General features: G+C 43.0%; 20 non-coding genes across 20 annotated transcripts; 9 read left to right on the top strand and 11 right to left on the bottom strand.

Annotated features, from left to right (window-relative positions):
- The first annotated feature begins 1,303 nt into the window (after positions 1-1,303).
- trnak-uuu (transfer RNA lysine (anticodon UUU)) lies at positions 1,304-1,376 on the top strand. The gene has a single exon. It is a non-coding gene; the product is annotated as a tRNA-Lys (tRNA).
- Positions 1,377-2,763: 1,387 nt separating this feature from the next.
- Positions 2,764-2,845, top strand: trnal-uag (transfer RNA leucine (anticodon UAG)). Its single transcript has one exon. It is a non-coding gene; the product is annotated as a tRNA-Leu (tRNA).
- A 1,300-nt stretch (positions 2,846-4,145) lies between these two features.
- trnat-ugu (transfer RNA threonine (anticodon UGU)) lies at positions 4,146-4,219 on the bottom strand. Its single transcript has one exon. It is a non-coding gene; the product is annotated as a tRNA-Thr (tRNA).
- Positions 4,220-4,388: 169 nt separating this feature from the next.
- trnae-cuc (transfer RNA glutamic acid (anticodon CUC)) lies at positions 4,389-4,460 on the top strand. Its single transcript has one exon. It is a non-coding gene; the product is annotated as a tRNA-Glu (tRNA).
- A 344-nt stretch (positions 4,461-4,804) lies between these two features.
- Positions 4,805-4,876, bottom strand: trnaw-cca (transfer RNA tryptophan (anticodon CCA)). The gene has a single exon. It is a non-coding gene; the product is annotated as a tRNA-Trp (tRNA).
- Positions 4,877-7,900: 3,024 nt separating this feature from the next.
- On the top strand, positions 7,901-7,974 carry trnat-agu (transfer RNA threonine (anticodon AGU)). The gene has a single exon. It is a non-coding gene; the product is annotated as a tRNA-Thr (tRNA).
- Positions 7,975-9,845: 1,871 nt separating this feature from the next.
- Positions 9,846-9,933, top strand: trnay-gua (transfer RNA tyrosine (anticodon GUA)). The gene is given in 2 exon segments: positions 9,846-9,882; positions 9,898-9,933. It is a non-coding gene; the product is annotated as a tRNA-Tyr (tRNA).
- A 1,426-nt stretch (positions 9,934-11,359) lies between these two features.
- trnag-ccc (transfer RNA glycine (anticodon CCC)) lies at positions 11,360-11,431 on the bottom strand. Its single transcript has one exon. It is a non-coding gene; the product is annotated as a tRNA-Gly (tRNA).
- A 368-nt stretch (positions 11,432-11,799) lies between these two features.
- trnae-uuc (transfer RNA glutamic acid (anticodon UUC)) lies at positions 11,800-11,871 on the bottom strand. Its single transcript has one exon. It is a non-coding gene; the product is annotated as a tRNA-Glu (tRNA).
- Positions 11,872-12,770: 899 nt separating this feature from the next.
- Positions 12,771-12,852, top strand: trnas-cga (transfer RNA serine (anticodon CGA)). The gene has a single exon. It is a non-coding gene; the product is annotated as a tRNA-Ser (tRNA).
- A 153-nt stretch (positions 12,853-13,005) lies between these two features.
- trnar-ucg (transfer RNA arginine (anticodon UCG)) lies at positions 13,006-13,078 on the top strand. Its single transcript has one exon. It is a non-coding gene; the product is annotated as a tRNA-Arg (tRNA).
- A 1,089-nt stretch (positions 13,079-14,167) lies between these two features.
- Positions 14,168-14,241, bottom strand: trnai-aau (transfer RNA isoleucine (anticodon AAU)). Its single transcript has one exon. It is a non-coding gene; the product is annotated as a tRNA-Ile (tRNA).
- A 146-nt stretch (positions 14,242-14,387) lies between these two features.
- Positions 14,388-14,461, bottom strand: trnat-agu (transfer RNA threonine (anticodon AGU)). Its single transcript has one exon. It is a non-coding gene; the product is annotated as a tRNA-Thr (tRNA).
- Positions 14,462-15,047: 586 nt separating this feature from the next.
- On the bottom strand, positions 15,048-15,119 carry trnap-ugg (transfer RNA proline (anticodon UGG)). Its single transcript has one exon. It is a non-coding gene; the product is annotated as a tRNA-Pro (tRNA).
- A 317-nt stretch (positions 15,120-15,436) lies between these two features.
- trnaa-ugc (transfer RNA alanine (anticodon UGC)) lies at positions 15,437-15,508 on the top strand. The gene has a single exon. It is a non-coding gene; the product is annotated as a tRNA-Ala (tRNA).
- A 2,473-nt stretch (positions 15,509-17,981) lies between these two features.
- Positions 17,982-18,053, bottom strand: trnae-uuc (transfer RNA glutamic acid (anticodon UUC)). Its single transcript has one exon. It is a non-coding gene; the product is annotated as a tRNA-Glu (tRNA).
- Positions 18,054-18,337: 284 nt separating this feature from the next.
- On the bottom strand, positions 18,338-18,419 carry trnal-aag (transfer RNA leucine (anticodon AAG)). Its single transcript has one exon. It is a non-coding gene; the product is annotated as a tRNA-Leu (tRNA).
- A 571-nt stretch (positions 18,420-18,990) lies between these two features.
- trnag-ucc (transfer RNA glycine (anticodon UCC)) lies at positions 18,991-19,062 on the bottom strand. The gene has a single exon. It is a non-coding gene; the product is annotated as a tRNA-Gly (tRNA).
- A 1,301-nt stretch (positions 19,063-20,363) lies between these two features.
- On the top strand, positions 20,364-20,435 carry trnap-ugg (transfer RNA proline (anticodon UGG)). The gene has a single exon. It is a non-coding gene; the product is annotated as a tRNA-Pro (tRNA).
- A 284-nt stretch (positions 20,436-20,719) lies between these two features.
- Positions 20,720-20,792, bottom strand: trnaw-cca (transfer RNA tryptophan (anticodon CCA)). The gene has a single exon. It is a non-coding gene; the product is annotated as a tRNA-Trp (tRNA).
- Positions 20,793-21,813: the final 1,021 nt, after the last annotated feature.

Raw genomic sequence — 21,813 nt, 5'->3', positions numbered from 1 at the left:
ATCATTGCAATTATGAAACACAGACGACTTCCTTTTGTACAAGTGCTTCTCTTTGCGGTTGTCCTGGATGGTATTAAAACCAGTTTTGATAGATTTCTTCAGATCAGCTGAGTGAGTGAATTTTTCGTCAACATTTCCCGAACTGAAGCACAGACTTGTGTTCTGAGAGCAGTAAGTGCTATTAGTTGGGATAGTGTTGGTGATTTCAGAAGTCAATGACAAGTTCTATCAGTTTTTAGGGTGTGGGGGTTAAGAACATCTGAATTAGTTAGCACATGCTGGCTAGGAGTTAGGCTGGTAGGGAGGTAGGCTGCTGGCTTAGCATGTATTTGTATCAATAATCTTCTCAGCTGCTCTGAATGGTGACAGTGGGGCAGCCTTTGTGTTTACATCTGAATCACCTGTGATTTTGGAAATTCTTCAAAGCAGCTTCAAAGGAAAAGTTTAATTCTGTGAGTATTGTGACAGCATCAGTCCAGAGTGATTTCTGTGTGTCTGCGCTCATCCATTTGAAGAAAACGTGAGATAGTGTGACTTATGCATCTGTGTCATGTTGGAGATCAATGAAAGACAGGAAATGCCTTTGATCTCCAGTGACGTCACACAGTCTCGTTGTGGAGTTATTAGTTGTTGATGTTGTTCTGTAAAAATCTGCATCAGTGAAACATTCATTTATACACGAGGACATCACGTATAATGTTGGAATAGAAAATCTTATTTTTTCTGTGTGTGCTCCTGAGAAAGAGGCTCATGTGTTGGTTGAAGTGAATCAGCACAGCTTCTGTCAGGAACATCTGTTTGTTGCTGACAACATCTGGATTACAGATGACACATCAGACTGATATTATCTGTGTCCTGGTGTTCAGAGATTTCAGCAGCTCACATCCAACACAGAGACTCTGAGCAGGCCCACCTGGTCTTAGACCCAGACCCAGACCCAGACCTAAATCCAAACCCAGGAGACAGAGGTTGAGTGAGTCAGTGAGGAAGAAGCTGCTCGTTCTCCTTCAACAGTTTGATCTGAGGAAAAGTCACTTCCTCTTTTCAGGAATCAACTTCTACCATCTGTCCACTAGATGGAGATAACTGAGCATCAACTTAAAAACCCTCCGTTCTTCCATGTGTCAACTATAATACCAGTGAATTAAACAAAGATCGTCCCTGGGTGGGCTCGAACCACCATCCTTTCGGTTAACAGCCGAACACGCTGACCGATTGCAACCCCTAGCTGGGACAGGGCCGTTTGGGCAAGTCAAGCTGAAATAATTAATTTAATTTCATCTGAATCCCGTACCCGTCAGAAGCCTGAGTAGCTCAGTCGGTAGAGCATCAGACTTTTAATCTGAGGGTCCAGGGTTCAAGTCCCTGTTCAGGCGATGCAGCTTCTTCCCTCTAGTGGTTCACATTATAGACTCCACAGCAGTGATAGGTGACGCTGATCTATGAAATAATGAAACCATGAGTCTTTCATGTCCATTTCAAGGCCCATTTGTGCAGGAAAGATTTTGAGTCTGTTACCTCAGACCACTGAGCCATCCTGACCCGTGTGTCCAGCTGCCAGTCTCTGGTGAGGAAACAGAAAAGTTAATGCTAGCTTTGATAGCACAGTGTCAGCTCTCTCTCTCTCTCTCTCTCAACCCAACCGGTGGAGGCAGATGGCCTCCACCGGAGTTTTGTCTAGACCTGCTCTTTATGTAAAGATGATTGATGTAACTTTGTTATGATTTGGTGCTATACAAATAAATCTGATTTGATTGGTGGAGCATTGTTACGGTTGTAATGACACAATTTTCAAATATAACCAACCATAGATCGCGAACAGCTAGCTTAGCAGAGGATTGGTTTTGTTCATCAACCTCTAGGTTATGGGCCCATAACCACGCAACACCACTCTGCTGCAAACCACCTGTCAGGTTTAAACCACCTAGAACATTATTAAACACACAGGGAAGAAAGACAAAGGACAACAGCGCTCATTTTACTTGCAAGGAGAACAGACAGAGATGTGCTCAGTGACACTCTCTACCCGCTCTGGAGTATCTCTTCTGTTCTCCCCCTTTTTATTTCCTTAGGGTGGTCCCTAGTTACAAAATCTTGCAGCTCTAAAAGTGAGAATACACAGCTGCAAGTAGTGAATGATTTATATTCAAGTTATAAGTCACAAGAAACTCAAACACATTGAGGGTTAGTTTATGAACGAAGTAATCTCGCTTCGACATCCTCCCTTTCTTCATAAATCTTCTTCGAAGGTCGTTGCTTCTTCGGAGGTATGACCTCTGCTCCTGCTAGTAAAAACACAAGTTTCTGCGTTCTTGCAGGGTCAGTAAAAGTTGAGCAGTACTGTGATAATCACTTTATGTACATTTATTCTAACACCACCCCAGATGGGACTTGAACCTAATACTGACTTGTGGGTTCAAGTCCCATCTGGGGTGGTTGCACGCTGCAACAACATGTCTCTTTGGGTTAATCGGTCAGCGTGTTCACTGAAGCAGCTGTTCACTGAAAGGATGGTGGTTCAAGCCCACCCAGGGAAGTGCTTTGTCTTATTCACTGGAACTTTAGCCGACACATGGAAGATTTGATTTGGAGAAGGTGTGTGTCCGGGTTCCCAGGGATGTTCTGTGGGAATATAGAACCATCCCATCACTATACACCAAGAGACAAAGAAGCTGGACTTGAGAGTTTGAGAGGTTGGATGCTACACGCTGATTGTTTGCGTGTCCAGGACGTTTCAAGGACATCTTTCTGCCATACTCATGTGGTAGTGTGGCCGAGCGGTCCAAGGCGCTGAATTTAGGCTCCAGTCTCTTCAGAGGCGTGGGTTCGAATCCCACCACTGCCAAGCTTTGCACTCTGCAGTATAATCTTGAAGTGTTTATTTAAATCTAAAGCTCTTATGAATATAGTGTTCCACCAGTGGCTACCATCACTTTGAGTTACTGAAATGGGGACCGACATACAAATAAAATAATCTAAATCTGGTTTTATTAGCGGTGCGACTGCTCTTGTTCTTGTTCTTGTTCTGTAGCTAAAAGTTGAAACCCAGCAAAACATATCAAATGATAAAAATAAAGATTTGAAGAAGGAATGAAAATCAAAGTGATGAACTGTGGATGGCAGCCTGCTGTTGGTCTGACTGAACAACGATGCAGAAACAACAGACAAAGTCAAATGAATCAGAATTAAGGGTTCAATTCAGTATAAATAACTTTTTAATCATCTGACATCACAGACCTTCTGACATCACAGACCTTCTGACATCATAGATCATCTGACATCACAGATCGTCTGCCATGGCAAAAGCAGTGCAAAAGTTCACTGCAAATGCTCTGCAAACTCCACTGAGAGCGAAGCACTGCTGGGGTTTGAATGCAGGATGTCCTGTTTATAAGACAGACACTTTAAGCAGTGAAGCATCAGTGCTGCCAGTTTCTCTGCAGTTTTTTTTCTAAAACCACGTCTGTGTCAGTCAACGCTTGTGCTCCTCACAATTGTGTGTCACTTCCACAAAGGTTGAAAGCTGTGCTTCCTCACAACAAGAAGGTGCCCTGTCCTTTGAGTAGAAAACTATCCAGGCTGGAAAATGTTGAGTCACAGGAGCTTTGCTGTGCATGGCTGTTGTGGCCGAGTGGTTAAGGCGATGGACTAGAAATCCTTTGGGGTTTCCCCGCGCAGATTCGAATCAGATGGTTTCTCTTTTCACCTGCTGCAGCAGCTCAGAGCCTCTGTGGTTCGGTAAAGGTCCAAAGAAGATGTAGATCAGTGGTAGACAGTCATCAAAAAAAAAGGCCACTCAAAGCAGAAACACTGCTCAGGCTAAAGACCAGACCGTCTTCAGACCACATGTTCAGGTAAACATTAACAGGACGAGGTGGTCGAGTGGTTAAGGCGATGGACTGCTAATCCATTGTGCTCTGCACGCGTGAGTTGGAATCCCATCCTCGTCGGTACATATTTGCCCATAAAAGTGAGTCCACAATACGCAAAGACTGCCTGATTAGATGGCACAGAGGCTCAAAATTTGCATTTCTTCACACGTGTAGCGTGGACAAATGCAGGTTGTTTCCATTTTCCAAGGATGGCAGAGCAACATTTCTACATGTTGATGTCTGTTATATCTATAACATCTAACATTAGGCGCAAGGCACTGCTGGGATTTGAACCCAGGATCTCCTGTTTACAAGACAGGTGCTTTGACCAGCTAAGCCACAGCACCACTCGGAAGTACATGTATATGCAGAGTTATGATTCTTAACAATTTTTGTTACCTGTGAAAAGTGGTCACCAAATTTCCTTCTGCTACACACAAAATTAAAATGTTCTGAGGGGGAGAACTTCTCAGTCATCAAAAATCTCACACACTACAACATTTAGTGTCCGCACACTCCCTGATGGTCTAGTGGCTAGGATTCGGCGCTCTCACCGTCGCGGCCCGGGTTCGATTCCCGGTCAGGGAAAATATTTTTAACAGATATTGATAACGGTATCGGGGAAAATTTTCATATCGGTGCATCAGTAGTTTGAAGGTTTGAAGTCTTCTGTGTGACAGGCAGAGATACTGTCCACTATATTAACGAGGAGCAGGAAAGAAAAACATCATGTGGTGTGTGACTTCACTTCCTCTGTGGAAAAACAAACAGAGAATGAAGTTCTCTAATGTCTTGTGAATGATAGTCCAATAGTCCTCCTGGAATTCTAAAATTGTCTGTGATGTGAAGAAATGAAATGGATCATCAGAAAAACACTTCTTGTTGCACCACAGAGTATGTGAGGGTTTACCAAAAGGTGCAAACAGATGATCTGACCCTGACGTGAGTTGAACACGCAACCTTCTGATCTGGAGTCAGACGCGCTACCATTGCGCCACAGAGTCACACAGACTTGCGAAACTGTGACAACCTTGAGATAGCTCAGTTGGTAGAACGAAGGACTGTAGAGGCTGGTTGTTAAAAATCTTTCGGTTGCTGGCTCAAATCTGGCTCGAAGGAGAATATTTTTTTTCTTTTTCTCTTGTCCAGATACTGCAGCAAGGTACACATGCATTTGAAGTGAATGTGAGAGTGTGACGTATGCATGTTAGTTGTTGATGCTGTTCTGTAAAAATCTGATGACCCCAAATGTTTCCCCTGGCGTCAAATTCCGATGTGATGGGAGTTCTATGTGCGTCTTCATCTCCATTCACAACAAGAAACCAGAACATCCTTAAAAAAAAAAAAAAATCCTTCACAACTTTTAACTATGTTGGATGTTGGCAATTAGTTCCTTTGCATTGGCTGGGAATTGAGCCCAGGCCTCCCATTTGGTAGGTGTGAATTCTACCACCAAACCACCCAAGCTGACTGAGGGTCAGTTCTGCCCACACATCCACCGTATGGTTTTGCACCATCAACAATGTCTCCCTTGATACTGGAACATCAACCCAGCACCTTGACCCACATCCTGCAGCACCTGTAGCAAATATTCCCCAGAGATCAGGTAAGAACTCTACACTTGTCTTTTCTCTGTTTGCATGTGTTCTTCAACAACATTCAATAGACATGATGAGCAGAGTCCTTCTTGGAAACTTCACTTAGTTACATCTAACTCAGCTACGTTAGACAGGTTTCTGAGGCGCTCAGACATCTGGGAGAGACTCGGAGTAGAACAGCTGCTCCTTTCTGATGCTCCACTGACTGAGCTACAGATGATTCAGTAACAGCTGAGTTATCTTCAGTCCAACAACTGCTGTCCATTCCTACCACAGGGAGCCACAGGCTTTAGTGTTTTCAGTCCGAACCCCTTTATTGTGAAAAAGTGTAATTCACATTTTATACAGATTTTTCATCCACTTTGGAAGAGTTTGGATCACAAATTTTGCAAAATGCTTTCTGCCTTAGACCACTCGGCCACCCTGACAGACAGATGGTTGTTTGAATTTGAATTACTTCCATGTGACAAGTGGAGATATGATACGCTCTACTCTGCATTGCCATCATATTGGCAGTGTGTCAGTCTCATGAAGTTCCACTTCCAGGCCATGGAAGCAATAATGAGAAGTCATTTCCACTGTGTGCTGTACAAGACGGAGAAACAAGTTAAAGGTTTCTGCATTGTTGTTCAGTCAGTTCAACAGCAGGCTGCCATCCACAGTTCATCACTTTTATTTTCATTCCTTCTTCAAATCTTTATTTTTATCATTTAATATCTTTTGCTGTGTTTGAACTCCTTAACGCTTTGAGCTACAGAAAGAACAGGAGCTGTCGCAACACACAAGCATTTCAAAATAAAAGCCGATTTAGATTATTTTATTTGTATCTTTAGCTCAGATGTAGGCAAACCACAACACTGTCGTCAAGAAGGATCTTTTCCACTTCGGTGACTCAAAGTGACGGTGGCCACTGGAGAGTCCAGCACCTTGGACTGCTCGGCTACACCACCACATACATCTGCTAGCTTCACTGCACTAATGCCACGTGTCTCACATTTTGTGTCTCCTCAAAGCTGCGTCCAAACGTTAGGAGGAGAGAGTGCCAGAAAGATGTCCTTGAAGCATCCTGGACACACAACCAGTCAGCGTGCAGCATCCAACCTCACAAACTCTCAAACAATATTTCATGGTTCTGGTGAAACCAAAGTCGAGGAAAAGGACAGCACAACTGTGTGAACATCAGCATGTCGTGTTCATGGAACAGACCCTGGCTTCAGGTTTGTAGACAGATTAAATTTGTTCTCCAAAGAACGGAAAAATGATGAGACAGGCAACAGGCAATGTGTTGCACTGATGGTGAGAGTTGAATAGCAGCCTCATCAAACCGACTGACTACAGAGGTGATGCCCCCTTGTTGCGAAAACCAGGAATTGACTTCAAATATCCAAAATTAACTGAAAAAAGGCTCTGCTGTCACATTAAACACATCAAAACTGAAACAATTAAACTGTATAGTGTGAGCACATATTCATGGGTGTCACAATATACTTGATGTCCTCACGTATGAATGAATGTTTCACTGATGCAGATTTTTTTATTTTGACATTCCTTTGGTTCCTGTTTTCTGCTCAAGTGATATTTTTATGAGCTCTCTTTGGTACCAGAGCATCCCCGTGACCTCACTGTGACCTGTGGATCTCATTTCTGCCAGCCAGAGTCTGTTATGAAAGATAAAATCTGAAAACATTCATGGAATACATAGAAAACAGCATCACAGAGTGACAAATATTGTTAGAACTTTATAGCAAAGTATGTCACAATAAGTAGAAAATATCAAGTCCACTGTGTGCTGTGCTGAAACAGCTCAGTTGGTAGAGTCCCTGGTTCATTCCTGGATTTTAGTACCTGTGGTTTATCCTTTAGAAGACTGTCTTTTTTAATTAATGAGAGATAAAAAGCTATTTAGGAAATGTCAAGGTGCCAAACAAACCAACATTTTCTACGGACGGAGTGGCAATATTTCAACATGTCAAAGGAATTTTGGTCGGACGGTCAAAAGTAGACCAAAACAACTTTGTCCCAAACACACCTTTCTGCAGTGGAGGTTAAAGAAAAGCTACAGAAAGAGGACATGACCTGACTGTGTGTCACATAAATGTATGAATCCAATCTGTTAAAGTGAAGCTGAAATGAATCCTTGTAGCATTAATTGTTCAGCAGCATGACTTGTCATGATACTGAGGTTGTGTCCTGTTTGGGGGTCCAAATGAAAATGCACATCTGCAGTCAAACAGGTTCACAAACCACTTTACCATCAACCTCAACTGTATACACATTACACTTCCATTACCAGATCCTCTGTATATAGATGAATGTTGCAGTGCTGCTGTGGCTTAGCTGGTCAAAGCACCTGTCTTGTAAGAGTCATAATGGTCAGCTACTTATGTTGGAATATTTTAAGATCCTCTGTACATTTCTGTATATCAGAGTGGTGCTGTGGCTTAGTTGGTCAAAGCGCCTGTCTAGTAAACAGGAGATCCTGGGTTCAAATCCCAGCAGTGCCTATTTTAAGGTTGTTGAGATAAACTCATGTAACTTCTTCTGCAGGAGTTCCATTAAAACTCTCTGACCAATCAGGTAACTGCAGAGTCTTCATGTCTCCCTTTGGAACATCCTGCAGTCGATGGTGCCAAAATCCTCCAGCTACAGACCTGTAACCCGTCCTCACCACAGCTGTACATCTGTTACACCTTGTAGTTGTCTCGGGGAAAGGGAAGCTTATTGTCATATAGTGATGGGATGGCTCCATACTCCAGAACATCCCTGTGAACCCGGTCATACACCTTCTCCAGATCAAATCTTGGTGTTCCACATGTCCACTATAATTCCAGTGGATAAGACAAGTCAATCACAATCACAAGTTTTATCAGTTTTTAGGGTGTGGGGGTTAAGAACATCTGAATTAGTTTGAAAGTCACAATTGTTACCTTAACCTTAGCATTTAAAGAAACGCCCTGAGTCATCATCAGCAAACACCAGCTTCTGTTTTCACCCAGGTGGCTGCTACATGGGTTCAACTTGTGACTGTGGTGTTGTCAGTGAAAAGGATACTGTTACAAACTCCTAAACTACTTCAACGACTCTGCACCTTGGTGTTATTAGCACCACGCTCTAACCAGCTGAGCTAACTAGACTGCTTGGATGCTTCTAAGGCTTATTATAAAAGTAAACAGAACAAATAGCAGCTTAAACTTTTTGGAAAATTCAGCACGCCAGCATCGGCTGCTGGCTTAGCATGTATTTGTATCAATAAACCTCTCAGCTGTTCTGAATGGTGACAGTGGGGCAGCCTTTGTGTTTACATCTGAATCACATGTGATTTTGGAAATTCTTCAAAGCAACTTCAAAGGAAGAGTTTCATTCTGTGAGTACTGTGACATCATCAGTCCAGAGTGATTTCTGTGTGTCTGCGCTCATCCATTTGAAGCGAACGTGAGATAGTGTGTATACATCTGTGTCATGTTGGAGATCAATGAAAGGCAGGAAATGCCTTTGATCTCCAGTGACGTCACACAGTCTCATTGTGGAGTTATTAGTTGTTGATGTTGTTCTGTAAAAATCTGCATCAGTGAAACATTCATTACAGACTGATATTATCTGTGTCATGGTGTTCAGAGATTTCAGCAGCTCACATCCAACACAGAGACTCTGAGCAGGCCCACCTGGTCTTAGACCCAGACCCAGACCCAGACCTAAATCCAAACCCAGGAGACAGAGGTTAAGTGAGTCAGTGAGGAAGAAGCTGCTCGTTCTCCTTCAACAGTTTGATCTGAGGAAAAGTCACTTCCTCTTTTCAGGAATCAACTTCTACCATCTGCCCACTAGATGGAGATAACTGAGCATCAACTTAAAAATCCTCCGTTCTTCCATGTGTGAACTATAATACCAGTGAATTAAACAAAGACCATCCCTGGGTGGGCTCGAACCACCATCCTTTCGGTTAACAGCTGAACGCGCTGACCGATTGCACCACAGAGACATGATGACTTTTGGAGATAGTTCAAGATAGTCTGACGTTTAGGATAATTCCACCAAGAACAGCAGGCTGCAACATGGACAGACCAAAGTGAGGTGAATGTGCACTCTGTGGTGGAGGCCATGAGAAAAAATGGGAGGAGTCTTTGATGTCATGGTGGCATTACAGAATCTTTTTTTTTTTTTTTGCTTCAACAAGATACCAACTTTCTTCCAAAAGCTCTATCAGCTGCTCCAGGTGAGGCTAGAACTCACAACCTCGGCCTCACTCTGCAGGTTACTGTCATATAAGTCATACTGTCATATCTAAAGCCTGTGGCTCCCTGTGGTAGAAATGGACAGCAGTTGTTGGACTAAAGAAAACTCAGCTGTTACTGAATCCGCTGCACACTAGCAGCTCCCTTCGATAGCTCAGTTGGTAGAGCGGAGGACTGTAGAGGCTTACAGCTGAAATCCTTAGGTCGCTGGTTCAAATCCGGCTTGAAGGAGGTCTTTCTTTTCATCAGCCTCATCCAGCACAGTGATGAGTCTGACTACAGACAGGAGGTGACCACAGTTGTGTCACTTTTCATGTAGAGCAGCTGTGTTTTATGCTGCAGGCAGCACTGAGTTTCTAACATTTGGATGTTGTTAAGAGGATCATTACCATCAGCTGAGAATCAAACATGTGCAGCACGCAGGAATTCTACCACTGAAGTTCAACGAGCATCAAAGGCTTTTGACCATTTCTGTGAATAATGTGGAGAAAAAACTAACCTTCCTCTGGTGTTCGGGTGGGGATTTTTTGGATTTTCTGCTCACAGGTGATGTTACCAACCTGTGATCTTGATGATACTCTACAGTATGTAGATCTACATGATCCTTGCCAAATACTATTTGCTGACTGGCAATATATCAAAAGCAGCAGCTCTTCAGACTCACTCACGACAAAGCGGTTGTTGCTGTGTTGAGCAGATGGAAATGTGGTGATTGACCGCTTTTCACAGGAGACAAACTTTGGTAAGAGTCACAATGGCCAGGCACTGATGTTGGCGACGTAACACTAAGGGCTTGTCCGGGATTTGAACCCGAGCACAGCACACCACGTTTGTCTTTGGAGCTTCATTCACAGTGTGCATTCTACTGTGGAGTTCATGGGAAAAAATGGGAGGAGTCTTTGATCTCTCCACCACAGAGTGCACACTGTCAATGAAGCTCCAAAGACAAATGTGGTCCTGCCAGATACCTTTGAGTTCTGCAGACAGAAGCAACAACAAAACTGGAACTAATTTTCACTGCACTGACCGACTGCACCACAGATGTTGCCCCTTACTTCAGTGTTCTTGGTCTGTTTTAACTGCTCTTAAATGAAAACTCTTATTTTAAACTCTTTAGCTGTTAAAACTGTCTCAGAGTGGTTAACATGAGTAACTGCAGTGAAAATAAAACTGGGCACTGAAAATGTCTTGTGGATGGTATCTGGTTTGGTTTCACCTCCACAAAACTTCAGGCTGTTCCAATGAGAGACAGGAAGACTGTGCAGTTAAGTGATTCCTCCCACTTTTTCCCGGGTTCGATTCCCGGTCAGGGAAAATATTTTTAACAGATATTGATAACGGTATGGGGGAAAAATTTCATATCGGTGCATCAGTAGTTTGAAGGTTTGAAGTCTTCTGTGTGACATGCAGAGATACTGTCCACTATATTAATGAGGAGCAGGAAAGAGAAACATCATGTGGTGTGTGACTTCACTTCCTCTGTGGAAAAACAAACTGTGAATGAAGTTCTCTAATGTCTTGTGAATGATAGTCCAATAGTCCTCCTGGAATTTTAAAATAGTCTGTGATGTGAAGAAATGAAATGGATCATCAGAAAAACACTTCCTGCTGCACCACAGAGTATGTGAGCGTTTACCAAAAGTGCAAACAGATGATCTGACCCTGACGTGAGCTGAACACGCAACCTTCTGATCGGGAGTCAGACGCGCTACCATTGCGCCACAGAGTCGCACAGACTTCTAAAACTGTGACAACCTTGAGATAGCTCAGTTGGTAGAGCGGAGGACTGTAGAGGCTGGTTGTTAAAATCTTCAATGATCATTCAATATGGACCTAAAGTCAGAAGTTCACTAATTGAACCCGGGCCTCTGGCATGAGAGGCAAGAGTTCTACCATTGAACCACCAATGCTGACTGCATAGACAAACCCACCTCCAATATGATGGCAATGTAGAGTAGAGCATAGTCAATTCGGACGTCCTCGTCAGCAGCATTTGCTAATTTATTCCATAAAGTCAAGTCAAAATTGAATTAAATCATAACACAAATGCTCTTAATGCCAGGTTCGTTCGTTCATGTGCTGTGTAATCAAAGAGAATTCCCATACCGGGAGTCCAACCCGGGCGGCCTGGGTGAAAACCAGGAATCCTGACCACTAGACCATATGGGACATATATTCTTATCAGAAATGGCAAGCCAGGAGAGACATTCTCTGATTGATGCAGACTCCGCCCACTGTGAGCCCCTCAGCCCCAGAATGGTGGAGAAACAGGAAGGAGAAACGCCCTCTACCAACAGTGGCAAACAGCTGTCTGAGTGAAAAACCTCCCCTTGATGTTTGGGTTCAAATCCCACTTCTGACTTACTGATCAAAAGATAAACAAGGCTAATCAGTTAATCAGTAGCCTGCAGGGTGGGGAAGTTGTCAGCGTCTCCACACCACTTTGGTGGTGTAAACTGATGTGAAAGCGCACATCGCTCTGCAGTTATCAACAGCGGGTGCTGCCGTGAGCCCCGTCCCAAAGCCCTCACCTATTCAATCTATTGATGAAACATTTCAGAAGCCAAGCAGTCCAAGGTGCTGCATTCATTCTGCGGTCTCTTCAAAGGGTGGGTTTGAATCCCATCGCTACTAATTACCTCTATTCCTCTGAATGTAACCTGTTTACAACATCAGTTGAGTGTGATGACTGAGCTCTTAGGGAAACACATCACGGGTTCTAGGTCTTCCACGTGAATGCCTTTTATAGCAGGCATTGCTTCTTAATGCTGAAATGAGAGATAAAAAGCTATGTCGGAAGTTTCAAGGTGCAAACACAGTTTGTACTAACAGTTAATTGAGGAATCAGCTGAATGAGGACAGATGTGACTTAAAGCACAACAAAGATCTTTCCCCAGAGGGCCCTCAGACAAAGAAGCTGGGTAACAGCACAGACTGTCAGGAGTGGTATTTGAACCCTCAGTTCCAGAGGAGACTGTCACCTGAACACAGCACCTTCAAAAGTCCACAGCGCTCTGCTCAGCTTTTTTAGTTTTTTGTGTATTTCTACTTTTCTTGCGGCTCATGTAGTTGTTGTGGCCGAGTGGTTAAGGCGATGGACTCGAAATCCATTGGGGTTTCCCCGCGCAGGTTCAAATCCTGTCAACAACGTTTAGTTGTTTTCAAGGAGCAAGTTTCCCATGTTCACCATCCACTTATCCAAAGTCCCACAGTGAAGGCTTCAAATGCACATCTCTCACAGTGTTATCATGCCTAGAGAAAGAACTGACTGATTCTGACAATGGGACATCACCATGGCCCAGCGACCACGTGGCCTAATGGGCAAGGCGTCTGACTTCGGATCAGAAGACTGAGGGTTCGAGTCCCTTCGTGGTTGATGGTGCCGAAAGGAGCACATCATCTGCAAAATCCTCCAGATACTGACCTGGAACCCAAAAACAACGGCAACACAGCAGACCTTCTTCCGCTGTGTTGCCGTTATTTTGGCCTCCATGTGCAATCTTCATCCTCTTTGGCATGATGTTTGTGTTTGTCAGTGTGTTTCGCTGTAGTCCTCCTGTGCATGTACTGTGATGTGACTCTGTCTGCCAGCTGGTATTTACATGGAATTATGGGGAGCCAGTGACATCACAGTCACTTCAAAGGCAACTGAATCATTTCAAAGGCAATGGACTCTTGTCCCAGTAATGTCTTATAGAGCAGAAGACAGAGTTTTGTTTTTTAATTATGTATTATATTATCTTCTACCCACGTTCATTATTCTAATTGACCACTAGCGTGCAGTTACAGTCTATTGGTGTAACACATCATGGATTCTAGGTCTCCCATATGAATGCCTTTTATACCAGGTATTGCTGCTTGAAGCCGAAAAGAGAGTGAAAAAAATATGCAGGAAATTTCAATTTGTTAAGTCCCTTCACCTGTAATACACCACTGACCAACCAAGAAGGAACTGGAACCCTCAGTCTTCTGATCCGAAGACAGAGGCCTTGTCCTTTAGGCCACGTGATCTCTGCACGTGGCCCTTTTTAATGTGCTGTTGTTAGTTTATCAGCATCATCTGCTCTATATATACTTGATGTAACTTCATGATAATGTTTTGACATGAGTTTAAAAAAAGAGGCCGAAACATTAGGAGTTTGCCTTTAAGTGGACTTCAGTGGCTGCTGTTTTGTCATCACATGTACACTTGTGTTCACTTTGGTAATTTGGTAGGATGACTACACAGGATAAATTGCTCCAAGCTGAGTGGATAGTTGAGAGATCAGGGTGTTGCACAAGATAAGTACTTCCTTCAATCTGCAGTCTTTGCTCTGATCATTGTAACTTTGTGTTATTGTTGTATCTGATAAGTTAAGCTGCACTTCTAATGACCACCAGGGGGCAGTTCCACTGGTTGGAAAAAGACTTCAGGCTGCATTGAAGTATATGGAGAGAACAACACCAAGTTCAGAGATGCTGCTTGTGGCCAGTATGGGGATTGAACCCATGGCCTTGGCGTTATTAGCACCACGCTCTAACCAGCTGAGCTAACCAGCCTTCCACATCCGTCAGGATGCATCCACAAAACGTCAGGATGTTCCAAAGGGACACATGAAGACTCTGCAGTTACCTGATTGGTCAGAGAGTTTTAATGGAACTCCTGCAGAAGAAGTTACATGAGTTTATCTCAACAACCTTAAAATAGGTGCTGCTGGGATTTGAACCCAGGATCTCCTGTTTACTAGACAGGCGCTTTGACCAGCTAAGCCACAGCACCACACTGATGCACAGAAATGTACAGAGGATATATAAAAAATATTCCAACATAAGTAGCTGCCCATCATGACTCTTACCAAATTTTGCCTCCTGCCTCCTTAGCACTAAAAGAGTTATTTGGGTCCATTTCCACCAAATTAAAACCCACTCAGAGCCACAAAACTTATTTGACCACCTAATTGAAGTTATTACATATAGTTTCTTTAAACTTCTGCTTTATGAGAATGTGTTACCTTTATGAAATAAAGTATGAACAGAAAATTACTGACTTTTTTACTTCTCATGAATTGACACCAAACATCAAATTATTTTTAATTCTGAAAGATAAGACAAGATAAAAATATATATAATCACGCTGTGCACGTGCAAATAAAAAGCCGTATATGCATCATAGTCATGGACCAGTAAAGTTGGTGACAGATAGAACATGATGTTACTTCATCAAGTTTGGTATATTTCATTAACATTTTGTGAGAGGCAGGTGGAAGGAATTTCAAAAGCTTTGTCACAGGTTGCTGCCATAATTCTTGATGCCCCATATTCAGATACTTGAACAGAGATGCAGATCACTGGACAAATCACGTGCAGGGCTCGTCTGGGATTTGAACGGGGGACCTCTCGCACCCAAAGCGAGAATCATACCCCTAGACCAACGAGCCCTTGGTGAGTGATTTTTTTTTGTTACCGCTCATTTGTAGATATTACACATTTTAATTTCTGGTGATGGTGTCACCCAGCCCACCATGTTCTCTGAATGGACCTGAAGTGTTTGTCTCTCTGCCAGATGAGAAGACTTCATGAGGACTGAGACATGAGACTGCAACACTGTGCAGGGGAAGTTAGAAGTCACAAAAGGTTTATGGAAATACTAAAAGCACCAAACTTTTCATTTTCACATTATTAGACTTCTGGATCGCTGGCTCCTCTTCTTCCTATAGTCTGGGGAAAAAAACTGCTAAAGCTACCCCACCATGCAGGGGATGTAGCTCAGTGGGAGAGCGCATGCTTTGCATGTATGAGGCCCCGGGTTCAATCCCCGGCATCTCCATAACTTATCTTGTTTAAAACTTAGACAATTTTTACGATGACAGCAGAGGAGTATCTTACGAGTATCTCAACAGAGCCGGGCTTTGTTTGGGTGAGCTGGCTCGACAGTCGAAAGCTCCAACCAGAGATAACGAGTATCACGACGTTATCAACTTGGTTTGTCGACCCAGGCTTTCCTCAGCAGGCTCTGTGCATGTCCACATAAAAAAGGGCTGTTTACAGGGACCTTTAGATTTTCAGTCCAACATTCTCCCAACTGAGCCATTTCGGGTGTTACTGTTTGTTTCACAGAACGTGTCAGGGGGGACAAGTCACAGGCTCCAGGGGCGCAATCGGTTAGCGCGCGGTACTTATAAGACAGTAACTTGCGGAGTGATGCCGAGGTTGTGAGTTCAAGCCTCACCTGGTGCAGCTGGTTGAGCTTTTGGAAGATTGGTATCTTGTTGCAAAAAGTTAATGAAGCTCAAAACACAAACGTAGTCATGCCAGATATGTCGGCAGAACCAGTTGTTGGTTCTGAACCAACAACTGGTTCTGCCGACAGAAACAACAACAAAACTGGAACTAATTTTCACTGCTATGCAGATGAGCCCCACAACCTCTCACATGCTAAGCGAGCGCTCTACCATTTGAGCTAATTCCCCTGGGCTGGCATACAAGCTAAGCTTTGGAAAAAAAGCAGTGAATAGATCGAAGGAGGCAGACTGGGTACTCGGCACTAAAACAACATTTGAAATTTGCTTTACTTCCACTGCTAAGGAAAACTGCTGGGAGTTAAAACAAGCAAGGTTAATACTGTACTGAAGATGTTCCCTCTTCAGCTAGTGCAGCTTCAGTATGGCACGATTGTAATGATGTCATCTTCAAATCCAACAAACTTTGGATAGTGAACAGCTAGCTGTTGCTAAAAAGCCATTAGCAGAGGATGGTTTCGATCCATCAACCTCTGGGTTATGGGCCCAGCACGGTTCCGCTGCGCCACTCTGCTCATAGGACCCTGAAAGAGAAGTACTTGTACAAAAGGACGTCATCAGTCTTTCTAATTGAAATGATCAGTGATGCATTCTAAGTTGTTTTTGTCAGTCAGCACTGCCCCAACAAGTAGCACTTACTGAATTCAACAGTCAAGTTAGTGCTCAAGTTAAGGTAACATTTGTGACTTTCAATTACTTCCTCAACCCTCACCCCCCATATCACTGATAATATCTGCTGTCCTGGTGATTGAAGAAAAGAAGGAATGACATTCCTCATCTTTTTTGTCCAAATTCCAACCAGGACAACCCCAAAGAGAAGCACTTCTGCACAAAGACTTCATCAGTGTCTCTGATTGGAGTGATCTAAGTTTGATCTGAAGAAAACATGGCTCCAAGACTTACTGTTGTTTTTGCCATTTAACAATGAAAGGGGAAAAGAGAATAGAAACATTCATGCAGAAAATAGTCATCAATGTCTCATTGGATTGGCTAAGTCACATTAAGCTTCAATTCTGACCTAACTCTGGTGATTAGTGATTAGGGCAGTGTTGTTTCAACTGATCTGAAGAAATCTGTTAAAAATGGGAATAATTTTGTTGAAATTCTAACCAGGACAACCTCAAAGAGAAGCACTTTTGCACAAAGAATTCATCAGCGTTTCTGATTGAGGTGGTCTGAGTTAGATTCTAAGAAGGGTCTAATGGGAAATGGGTAAAGGAAGGAAAACTTCTGAAATCACCAACATTACCCCAACTAATACCACTTACTGCTCTCAGAACACAAGTCTGTGCTTCAGTTGGGGAAATGCTGATGACAAATTAATACATTACACAACTAATCCTGCTAACTAATTTTTCCTCAATATTCCAACCAGGACAACCCCAAAGAGAAGATGTTGTTGAATCATCAATGTCTCTGATTGAAATGATCGGAGTTAGATTCTAAGAAGAAATGTCTCCCAAACCTCCCGTTGTCTTTGTCAGTCTGCTCTCAGAATACAAGTTGGTGCTTCAGTTCGGGAAATATTGATGACTCATTCAGCTGATCTGAAGAAAACTGTTTTTTTTTTTTAATTCCATCCAGGACAACCCCAAAGAGATGCACTGATACAAAAGGCATCAGTGTTTCTAATTGAAATGATCAGTATTGTATTCTAAGAAGATGTGGTTGTTTTTGTCAGTCAGCACTGCCCCAACAAGTAGCACTTACTGAATTCAACAGTCAAGTCAGTGCTCAAGTTAAGGTAACATTTGTGACTTTCAAATTACTTTCTTAACCCTCACCCCCCATATCATTGTTCATATCAGGAAGAGACAACGATCCTCTTAAATTCATGAGGTCCTTTAGCATATGGTGAGACGGCAGCTAACTGTGGTGATTGGTTATTAGGGGAGTGTTGCTGCAGCTGATCTGACCAAATCTGTTCAAAATGGGAATCTTTGCTTTTTTTCGTTTTCCAACCAATACTAATTCCAACTTGGTCCATTTTTGTAATGGGCTTTCCCATACCAGGAGTCGAACCCGGGCCACCTGGGTGAAAACCAGGAATCCTGACCGCTAGACCATACGGGAGATGCAACCATGCTAGCATGCTGTATTTAACACATTGTAGTGTAGGTGGATGACAACATCATATGAGCAACATCAAACCTGGAGGGGAAGCGTGTGTTTGGGGACATCTGGAGAGAATTGGACCTGGTAGACCTCCAAACCTACCTGGGTCTGAAAAGGCTGACTGTGATGTTTCTCATTTCAGCCCAGCTGGTGTTGGTATCATCTGTCACTGTAACTTTTGTTCACAGGGAGATGAAAAGTGCCTGACTTAGTGGATTGGTTTTCATTGACAAGAAACAAACTGGCAGTGGTGGGATTCGAACCCACGCCTCCGAAGAGACTGGAGCCTTAATCCAGCGCCTTGGACCGCTCGGCCACACTACCACTGTATGACTGTACCACTTCATGCTGGATGTTCACCACCCACTTCTCCAAAGTCCAACAGTGAAGGTTTCAAATCCAGTTCAGTCCAAACAGTTCCAGTTTTGTTGTTGCCTTGCTCCTAATGTTAGATGTTTCCTAATGTTTGCACATGGAAAATACAAACTACACCTTACAGCAGTAGAGGTGAAAGAAAAGCAGCTTCTGTCAGAAGTGGGATTCAAACCCACGCATCAAGGGGAGAACGCAGAAAGATGAGCACACACACACTGAATGTTCCTTTACATGATGAGACATGACCTTTAGCTGGAAAATGTCTCATGAAAGACACATGTGAAGTCACGCAAATTTTGAGCCTCTGTGCGATCTAATCAGGAAATCTTTGCGTACTCACATTGATGGGCTAATTTTTCAGCAAATTTTTTGGCAAACTTTTGAGCTTTTGTGGTTGAATAATTGTGGTTGCCTGAACACTCTGGCTTTGTGTTGCTTCCCTTTGGATGGATGCAGACAAAGTCCCATGACTGTGAATAATGTAGAGAAAAGACTAACCTTCCTCTGACAAAAGTTAAACTGCAATGGCCGGGAATCGAACCCGGGTCAACTGCTTGGAAGGCAGCTATGCTCACCACTATACCACCATTGCATGTGAATGTGCAAAATCACAGTCCTTTTTTAATGAAACTGGTTATGGGAGCTCACATGGCTGGATTTATGACCAAACATTATCCACACTTTAAATGAATCAAAGTAAACTGATCATCCCTCAACAGAGGCCTCAGATATGTCTTTCCTTCTTTCATCCTCTGGTGGAGGCCACTAGAGGTGAAAAAAATTCCAAAAGAGACAATATTTCTTCCTTGCTAAGCGTCACACCATGGAACCACAAGGATGCAGCTGAGGGTCTCCTGATGGTGTCCTGAGGTGACAGCAGTTTGTAGTCTGTCATATAATACAGACTGGAGTATAACAGACTGTCACTTATTTAGTGACCTGTTTTGTCTCAGCAAGAATTTGGTTCAGGTGTCATCAGAGGAAATGACATGATGAACAGCAAACAATGTTTGTTGCAAGGATCATGTAGATCTGCATACTGTAGAGTATCATCAATATCACAGGTTGGTAACATCACGAGTGGGTAGGCTATTGCCTTAGTATGTATTTGTATCAACAAGTGACCGACACAGATGTGTTTTCAGAGACAGACTGCAGAGAAACTGGTACGTTGGCATGATCACAGTGATCATGGCTGCTGATTGATGTGTCTGCTGGTGGGTGTGTTGATCAGTATGTGGGGAGTGTTCATTAGCGTTCATTAGCCAGTCAGCGTGACGCATCCACCCTCACAATATTTCATGGTGTGGTTGAAAGAGGAGGGAGAATATTGGAAATGTAGGTAAAAAAAAACCTGAGTTTGAACCTCACTCAGGTACCACCTTCGATGCCGAAACCCGGGATTGAACCAGGGACCTTTAGATCAGTTAGATCACATTGAACAGAACCTGTTGAAGTCAGAGAAGCCTTCCTGAATTCATGTTGTCTAACTTACTGACACTTGAATAGTGGAACTGCAGACAGTGGACACATCATATGAGGGGCTCCTCTGGGATTTACACACAGAACCTCTTGCACCCAAAGTCAGAATCATACCCCTCGATCAGGGGTCTGCAACCTTTATTTATTTAACCTTTATTGCCATTATTTAGTTTGATATTGATTAAGAAAAACCAATAACATCCAACCACCACCCAAAACAGAGCTTCATGATGACCCTGTAGTTGGCACACACCCTCTGGTCCCCCTTCTTGAAGGGCTGTTCATCATTATTTTGTTTGTGTGTAGCTGTTCTGTTCTTCATGTTGGATCTTTCTTGTCAATAAAGAACGCTTGAATAAAGATCAGAATGAAAAGTAAAATTTTTTAAAAAATTTAAAAAGCCTCATCAAGGGCTCGTTGGTCTAGGGGTATGATTCTCGCTTTGGGTGCGAGAGGTCCCGGGTTCAAATCCCGGACGAGCCCTTCATATGACGTGTCCAATGATCTGCCCCCCTTCTGCTGTGGACCCTCCATATCATTGATAAAACTTGCTGACTTTTGGGTTGTTTTTTTTTATATATATTGTTCAAAATAAACTGAAATAAAATCAAATGGTGATTCAAATGGTGATTCGAATCAAATCAGATGTGTGTCCATCTAAAATAATGGGAAATAGTGATGTGAAGAAATTAAATGGATCATCAGAAAAACACATCCTGTTGCACCACAGAGTATGTGAGCGTTTACCAAGAGTGCGAACGGATGATCTGACCCTGACGTGAGTTGAACACACAACCTTCTGATCTGGAGTCAGACGCGCTACCATTGCGCCACAGATCACCAGAGGTCGATGGATCGAAACCATCCTCTGCTAACAGCTTTTTAGCAACAGCTAGCTGTTCACTATCCAATGTTCGTCGTTTCCTGTAAATCAGTGCTGCTTGAAAAACTCCTGACATTTTCCAGCTGAAGTCATGTCTCATAATGTAAAGGAACATTCAGTGTGTGCTCATGTTTATCTTTCTGCATTCTCCCCCTTGATGCGTGGATTCAAATCCCACCTCTGATGGAAGCTGCTTTTCCTTTCACCACTACTGCTGTAATGTGTATTTTGGGGACAAATGTATTTTATATTTTGTGCTCTCCATGTATGAGTCCTTTCTATCCACAACATCTAACATTAGGAGCAAGGCACTGCTGGGATTTGAACCCAGGATCTCATTATTTACACACAGCACATTCAGGACATTCATGTGACAGTTTATTTTATGCTAAAGAAAATCCTTTGTTATTTGTCACAGTGGACTTGGCTCATCATATTTTGCTGACTAACTGGTATTGGAATTGTAAGCTCCTTATTTTGGCCTTCTCTTGTTGCCGTATCTCCAAAGAGCTAAAGTCATGCATAGAAAATTAATCTTAATGACCTGACAACAACTCTGAAAGCAGATACAACACATTGATATATGGACCTGAAGTCAGACGTTTAGGATTACTCTACCTAGAATAGCAGGCTGCAACATGGACAGCTGAACACAGAAGACAATGAGATGTGAACCCACACACAGGATACAGTAGATTAGCAGTCCATCACCTTAAACACTCTGCTACCTCAGCATGCAGCGACCTGGACTGTGTGTGAATAGACGGATAGTTAACTGCTCACATTAATGTATCTTTCAGCAATGAAGGAGAGAGTCGTCGGCCACCTCGTCATGTTTGTTGTCAATTTGTTGTCTGAATGTTAGACTGAGCAGCGGTTCTGCTTTGAGTGGCCTTTTGTTTTGATGAACATCTACCACTGATCTACATCCTCTTTGGACCTTTACCTAACCACAGAGGTCGGTGAGCATCTATTTTG

The sequence above is a fragment of the Echeneis naucrates genome, chromosome 2 (assembly GCF_900963305.1).
Source record: "Echeneis naucrates chromosome 2, fEcheNa1.1, whole genome shotgun sequence".
Taxonomy (NCBI): domain Eukaryota; kingdom Metazoa; phylum Chordata; class Actinopteri; order Carangiformes; family Echeneidae; genus Echeneis; species Echeneis naucrates.
This window is presented reverse-complemented; position numbering and strand designations above follow the sequence as displayed.